Here is an 8,608-nt window from a genome sequence, read left to right on the forward strand (position 1 = left end):
ATGAAATTTTAAAATACTAAGCTATTGGTTTCAGAAAATAACTAGAAATAAAGCCATTTCTTCAAAACAAGCAAAATGGAGTCAGATGTGGTGGCACACACCTGTAATCCCAGCACTCAGAGAACAGAGGCAGGAGGAGGCCAACCTGGGCTACACAGTGAGACCCTGTCTCAAAAAACCAAAAAGCAGTACCGTCAAAACAAGCAAACACAAAATTCCCACAAAGCACATACAAACTTTTCAATCTATACACCTTCAACAGACCATTTTTATTAGCTACCCAGCCCAGCCCAGGCCTGACCCTGCACTTGGCCCTCATCATGGCCCTGACAGCTTACAGGATTTATCAACATTATCTAGACCCAGAGGCCCAGGAGTCTTTTACAGCTGACTTGGAATGACTCTGAGGGGGGAGTCAGCCAGAAAAAGACCATGGGGGGAATGTTCTGAGAAGTTGGCTGTCATAGACATACAATACCTATGACAGATACACATCAGACACAGGAGCACCTGACTCACTGCTCATCCTTGGCACCAGCTCACCAGCACACTCCAAAAACCATAGTCAAGGTCCAGAAGGAGGAAAGAGAGTGAGCCTTATGGGTAATTGTGCCCCACTTTGATGACAGTTGGACTTACCCAGATCACCAGAAGCACTTGAAGGAGTGGCTCAAAGGGTGGAGTATGAGGCCCTGAGTTCAAATCCTAGTACTGCCAAAAAATACCAAGAAGCACTTGGAATAATATGCTCCTTTTCATTTTTCTATCTCTAGAGAAAACAGACTGCAGATACAAAAATAAAGCACTAGTCTCTATAAAAATAATCTCACAGAGTTTATCTTGAGGGGTCAGCAAAACACTTCTCAAAATACTTTTCTCCTAGACTATTGTAGTTGAAGAATTATCTCCCCTTTTTTCTTTTGATTAAGGCTTCTAAGAGCCCCTGTGAAAATAAGAGTATTACATATGAGACAGAAAACATTAAACCATTATCAGCTTACTAGCTGATTTCATTATGAGATAATAATAGCAATAATAATAGCTAAGATTATTGAGCATTTACTACAAGTTAGGCAATGTTTGAATTACTTTGTACACCTTAGTTGCTCATCTTCACAGAAAATAATTTCTGTTACTACTGCCATGTTACAGGTGAGAACAGGTGAGCATGTTGTAACATAGTAAGGTTAAGTGACCTGCCAAAGGTCATACAGCAAATAAGTAAGATAGTAAGATGTCTCTGGGCAATCTCTGCATGATTAATACTGCCTTTATTCACCTAGAAGTGTCCTGATCTTGTGTCAGACCAAGTAAGTCATGGAGACAAATGTGATTAGGGCAGAATTTCCAAGATAGCTTATCTATCTCTTGTGCTTTTCCTCAATCCATTTTCCCTCTGCAAATGTCTCCCTTTCTTATAGACGTCAAAGACATAAGGGACTTTATAGATGAGACTTTTCTCTTTGAAAACTCCAAAGTGAGGGAATTCCAAGATAGCTGCTAGAGAGAGGAAGCAGAAAATGTGCCTCCTATAGTGAAATCTTGGAGAGACGCTGGAGACACACCTTGCAGGCAAAACCACCGAGAAGAGGCAAAACTTTAACCCCTCCACACCTCCAGCTGGTGCAGAGAATCTCCACTTCACGTTAAATGGAGAAACCAGGAGGGCCCCCCGGGCCGCCAGTCGCTTGCTCCCAGACGGCTTGGGAAGATGCGGACAAGTTTTGTTCTACTTTATGCGTCCCCTTTGATGAGACAACTACAGAACAACATCTGAGGCACCATCTCCAGGATTGGAGACTGAGACGGACACCAAAACTATTAAGACTGAAACTTCATTGCATTTGAACTTAGAGATTTTTTTTTCTATTTTTCATTTTGTGTTATTTTATTTTATTTATATATATATTTCTTTCATTTACTTATTTTTTAGTTTTATTCTTTTTTTTTTTTTTATACATTAGACATTTATGTAAAAGATGGTTTTCCACTTTGTCTTTTTCATCTTCTGCAGAGCAATAGCAGTGACTACTCTTGTGGATAAACTTCTTTGTGTTCAACAATAATTGTATCTTTATGTTTTCACATCATAATCAACTGTACTATTTCACAGCAAAATTTACTCCACTCAAATTATAAGAGCCCATAGTCAAGAGCAACCAGCAAATTCACGTGATTAAATGTTTGAGGCCCAAGAATTTCCTTCTACTGGCACAAACCTTCTATTCATTCATATTATTAAAATGGAAATAACATAAATGAGAGCTACTTTAATGGAAAAGGGACTCAGGAATGAGGTCATTAAATATAACTAAGTGCATTTTAAATATAAATACTATATGTTTTCCTGATTAGTATCAGGTAAATAGCTAAACTCTATCCAGAATCCTGGTTTCAGAGAAAAAGGTCAGAGACAACTACAAAGAAGGTACTTCATATTGTCAGGTCCATTTTTAAAACAACTGAGATCCTTTGGGGAAAATCACATTAGTCTTTCTTTTTATCAGAGATTTCTGTTGGTCCTTTTCTTGGTAATCCATTTGTGTCTGCACCCTTGCAGTCAACTTTGCTTTTATTTGTATTGTTGGATTCTTGAATAGGTTTTCTAGTCCATATATGATCAACCAAAGGGGATATCAGAGGGTATATGTATGGCTCCAGAAATTTTTTGAAGATCCAGAGCAGAACTGGAATGACGATGCATGGAATGCACACCATTGTTCCAGGCTTGAGCTCCTAAACGAGAGAGCAGGGCTGCAGCCCGCCGGGCCGCTCGGGAGCGCCGCGGGGCTACCGAGGACCGAGCGCACCCCTCCTATGACCCCCGCTGGCCCACCGAGCCCCACCTAGTTTTATTCTTATCTTTATTCTTTTTATTTTTTATTTTCAATCATCTCTCTGTCTCTCTAATGCCTTTTTGGCTTATGATTGATTAGTACACTGTCTCTCCCTGTGTATATCTTTGAAACTTTTTTTGCTTCTTTGTTTTGTTTTTTTTTCTTTCTACTTTATTATTAGTTTTTCCCTTTTCCTTTAACTTCTTTGCTTTCCATCCCCTTTCACCCTTCCATTCTAAATATCACTAGTGCTATTATTACAAGCCAGAAAATACTTAATTGCACATAGTACAGGGACAATAACAACACCAAGGGCAATGACGGGAAGACAGAAAAAACAGGGAACCCAGTTTCCCCACAGCAAAAAATTAGTACAGGAACCAGAGGGAAATGAAGTAAACAGATACTCAGATCCAGACTCCAACAAAATGAAGATAAACTATGCTAAAGAACCCAATGAAGCCCACAAGAATAATTTAAAAGAAGACATACTATAGGTACTCAATGAGAATTTTATAGAGATGATACTGGATAGGGTCAACCAAAATGTACAGGAGACACTCAAGAAATTCCAAGACAACAAAAATAGAGAATTTGAAAAAGCAAAAGACGAAATAAAGGAAACATAGAAGCACTGTATAAACACCAAAGTGAAACAGAGAACATGATTAATAAACAGATAAATGAACTCAGGACAAAAATAGACAACATTAAAGAGGAAACCACCCAGGATATGGAAAACCTCAGAAAAAAGAATGAAACAGAACTGCAAAACAAAACAGAAGGCCAATCCAGCAGAATAGAACAAACAGAAGACAGAATCTCAGAACTCGAAGATGAAATGGTAATTAAAGGAAAACCGAAGAACTATTAATTAAACAACTCAAGACCTGTGAAAAGAAAATGCAAGAACTCACCTACTCCATCAAAAGACCAAACTTGAGAATCATGGGCATCGAAGAAGGAGAAGAGGTGCAAGCAAAGGGAATGCGTAATCTATTCAACAAAATAATAACAGAAAATTTCCCAAATCTAGAGAAAGATATTCCCATACAGATGCAAGAGGCCTCCAGGACACCAAACAGACCATATCAAAATAGAACTACCCCACAAAATATCATCATTAAAACAACAAGTTCAGAAACTAGGGAAAGAATATTGAAGGCTGTAAGAGAGAAAAAACAAGTAACATACAAAGGTAAACCCATCAAAATCACAGCAGACTTCTCAACAGAAACATTAAAAGCAAGAAGAGCGTGGGGTGAGATCGACGAGGCACTGAATGAAAATAACTTCAACCCCAGGATACTCTACCCAGCAAAACTATTATTCAAAATAGATGGAACAATAAAAGTCTTCCATGATAAGCAGAAACTAAAACAATATGTGACCACAAAGCCACCACTACAAAAGATTCTTCAAGGGATTCTGCACACAGAAAGTGACACCCAACTTAACCATGAAAAGGCAGGCAGCACCAAACCACAGGAAAAGAAAAAGCAAGAAAGTAGAGAGTAACCTCAACTTAGGTACACACAATCAAACCTTCAAACAACTAAGACAACTAAATGACAGGAATCACCACATACCTATCAGTACTAACACAATGTTAACAGACTTAATTCACCCATCAAAAGGCACCACTTGACGAAATGGATTAAAAAGGAAAATCCAACAATTTGTTGCTTACAGGAGACCCATCTCACTGACAGAAATAAGCATAGGCTTAGGATGAAAGGCTGGAAGAAGATTTACCAAGCCAATGGCCCCCCAAAACAGGCAGGAGTAGCAATACTTATCTCTGACAAAGGAGACTTCAAACCTACATTGATCAAATGAGATAAAGAAGACATTCAATACTAATAAAAGGGGAAATAGACCAACAGGAAATAATAATCATCAACCTGTATGCACCCAATGTCAACACACCCAATTTCATCAAACATACCCTGAAAGACCTAAAAGCATATATTAACTCCAACACAGTGGTTGTGTGAGACTTTAACACCCCATTATCATCAATAGATAGGTATCCAAACAAAAAATCAATAAAGAAATCCAAGATAAAATAACAATAGTTCAAATGGACCTACTTGATGTCTACAAAACATTTCATCCAACTTCTACACAATATACATTCTTCTCAGCAGCCCATGGAACCTTCTCCAAAATAGATCATATCCTAGGGCACAAAGCAAGCCTCAGCAAATACAAGAAAATAGAAATTATACTGTGCATACTATCTGATCACAATGCAGCAAAAGTAGAACTCAACAACAAAAGACAAAAAACATGCAAACAGCTGGAAACTAAATAATTCATTACTTAATGAACAATGGATCATTGATGAAATAAAAGAGAAAATTAAAAAGTTCCTGGAAGTAATGAAAATGAAAACACAACCTACCAGAACCTATGGGACACAGCAAAGGCAGTCCTGAGAGGAAAGTTTATAGCCATGAGTGCATATATTAAAAAGACTGAAAGATCCCAAATCAATGACCTAATGATACAACTCAAACGCCTAGAAAAAGAAGAACAAGCAAATCCCAAAACAAATAGAAGGAAATAAATAATAAAAATAATACCTGAAAACAACAAAACAGAAACCAAAAAAAAAACCATACAAAGAATTAATGAAATAAAAAGTTGGTTCTTTGAAAAAATAAACAAGATCGACAGACCCCTGGCAAACCTGACTAAAATGAGGAGAGAAAAAAACCCAAATTGGTAGAATCAGGAATGCAAAAGGGGACATAACAACAAACACCATGGAAGTCCAGGAAATCATCAGAGACTACTTCGAGAACCTATATTCAAATAAATTTGCAAATCTTAACGAAATGGACAGATTTCTAGATACATATGATCATCCAAAACTGAACCAAGAGGAAATTAATCACCTGAATAGATCTATAACACAAAATGAAATTGAAGCAGCAATCAAGAGTCTCCTCAAAGAGAAAAGTCCAGGACCTGAATGGATTCTCTGCTGAATGCTATCAGACCTTTAAAGAAAAACTGATACCAACCCTCCTTAAACTGTTCCATGAAATAGAAAGGGAAGGAAAACTGCCTAACACATTTTATGAAGCCAGTATTACACTTATCCCAAAACCAGGCAAAGACACCTCCAAAAAGGAGAACTAGAGGCCAATCTCCTTAATGAACATTGATGCAAAAATCCTCAACAAAATAATGGCAAACCGAATTCAACAACACATCAAAAAGATTATTCCCCACGACCAAGTAGGCTTCATCCAGGAATGCAGGGGTGGTTCAACATACAAAAATCAATAAACGTAATAAACGACATTAACAGAAGCAAAGACAAAAAACACTTGATCATCTCAATAGATTCCAAAAAAGCCTTTGATAAGATCCAACACCATTTCATAATAAAAGCTCTAAGAAAACTAGGAATAGAAGGAAAGTACCTCAACATTATAAAAGCTATTTATGACAAACGTACAGCCAGCATTATACTTAATGGAGAAAAACTGAAACCATTCCTTCTAAAATCAGGAACTAGACAAGGATGCCCACTATCTCCACTCCTATTCAACATAGTACTGGAATTCCTAGCCAGAGCAATTAGGCAAGAAGAAGGAATAAAAGGAATACAAATAGGTAAAGAAACTGTCAAAATATCCCTATTTGCAGATGACATGATCCTATACCTTAAAGACCCAAAAAACTCTACTCAGAAGCTTCTAGACACCATCAATAGCTACAGCAAGGTAGCAGGATATAAAATCAACATAGAAAAGTCACTAGCATTTCTATACACTAATAATGAACAAACTGAAAAAGAATGTATGAAAACAATTCCATTTACAATAGCCTCAAAAAAAATCAAATACCTAGGTGTAAACCTAACAAAAGATGTGAATGACCTCTACAAGGAAAACTATAAACTTCTGAAGAAAGAGATTGAGGAAGACTATAGAAAGTGGAGAGATCTCCTATGCTCATGGATTGGTAGAATCAACATAGTAAAAATGTCAATACTCCCAAAAGTAATCTACATGTTTAATGCAATTCCCATCAAAATTCCAATGACATTCATTAAAGAGATTGAAAAATCTACCATGAAATTTATATGAAAACACAAGAGGTCACGAATAGCCAAGGCAATACTCAGTCAAAAGAACAATGCTGGAGGTATCACGATACCCGACTTCAAACTATATTACAAAGCAATAACAATAAAAACAGCATGGTACTGGCACAAAAACAGACATGAAAACCAGTGGAACAGAATAGAGGATCCGGATATGAAGCCACACAACCATAACCAACTTATCTTTGACAAAGGTGCTAAAAATATATGATGGAGAAATAGCAGCCTCTTCAACAAAAACTGCTGGGAAAACTGGTTAGCAGCAGTCTGCAAAAAACTGAAACTAGATCCATGTATATCACCCTATACCAAGATTAACTCAAAATGGATCAAGGATCTTAATATCAGACCACAAACTCTAAAGTTGATACAGGAAAGAGTAGGAAATACTCTGGAGTGAGTAGGTATAGGTAAGAACTTTCTCAACGAAACCCCAGCAGCACAGCAACTAAGAGATAGCATAGATAAATGGGACCTCATAAAACTAAAAAGCTTCTGCTCAAGAAAAGAAATGGTCTCTAAACTGAAGAGAACACCCACAGAGTGGGAGAAAATATTTGCCAGCTATATATCAGACAAAGGACTGATAACCAGAATATATAGGGAACTTTAAAAAAGGAACCCTCTTACACTGTTGGTAGGAATGTAAACTAGAACAACCACTCTGGAAAAAAATTTGGAGGCTACTTAAAAAGCTAAACATTGATCTACCACTTGATCCAGCAATACCACTCTTGGGGATATACCCAAAAGACTGTGACACAGGTTACTCCAGAGGCACCTGCACACCCATGTTTATTGCGGCACTATTCACAATAGCCAAGTTAGGGAAACAGCCAAGATGCCCTACCATTGACGAATGGATTAAGAAAATGTGGTATTTATACACAATGGAATTTTATGCAGCCATGAAGAAGAACGAATGTTATCATTTGCTGGTAAATGGATGGAATTGGAGAACATCATTCTGAGTGAGGTTAGCCTGGCCCAAAAGACCAAAAATCATATGTTCTCCCTCATATGTGGACATTAGATCAAGCACAAACACAACAAGGGGATTGGACTTTGAGCACATGATAAAGCAACAGCACACAAGGGAGGTATGAGGATAGGTAAGACACCTAAAAAACTAGATAGCATTTGTTGCCCTTAACGCAGAGAATCTAAAGCAGATACCTTAAAAGCAACTGAGTCCAATAGGAAAAGGGGACCAGGAACTAGAGAAAAGGTTAGATCAAAAAGAATTAACCTAGAAGGTAACACACACGCACAGGAAATTAATGTGAGTCAACTCCCTGTATAGCTATCCTTAGCTCAACTAGCAAAAACCCTTGTTCCTTCCTATTATTGCTTATACTCTCTCTTCAACAAAATTAGAGATAAGGGCAAAATAGTTTCTGCTGGGTATTGAGGGGGTGGGGGAGAGGGAGGGGGTTTAGTGGGTGGTAAGGGAAGGGGTGGGGGCATGGGGGAGAAATGACCCAAGCCTTGTATGCACATATGAATAATATAAAAAAAGAAAACTCCGAAGTGAGCAGTCCCAACAAAATATAGTTAAAGTTATGAATGGAGTATGAAGGGGAAGAGACAAGTGACCTTCAGATGACGTGGAGCTCTCCAAGTTCCCATGGTCCCTAACCTGCTCACT

At 37.8% G+C, this 8,608-nt stretch overlaps 1 pseudogene; it reads right to left on the bottom strand.

The window, feature by feature from the left end:
- Positions 1–1,955: 1,955 nt before the first annotated feature.
- Positions 1,956–2,779, bottom strand: LOC141419933 (UPF0729 protein C18orf32 homolog pseudogene; annotated as a pseudogene).
- Between the last annotated feature and the right edge of the window lie 5,829 nt (positions 2,780–8,608).

This window comes from Castor canadensis, chromosome X, assembly GCF_047511655.1.
Source record: "Castor canadensis chromosome X, mCasCan1.hap1v2, whole genome shotgun sequence".
Taxonomy (NCBI): Eukaryota; Metazoa; Chordata; class Mammalia; order Rodentia; family Castoridae; genus Castor; species Castor canadensis.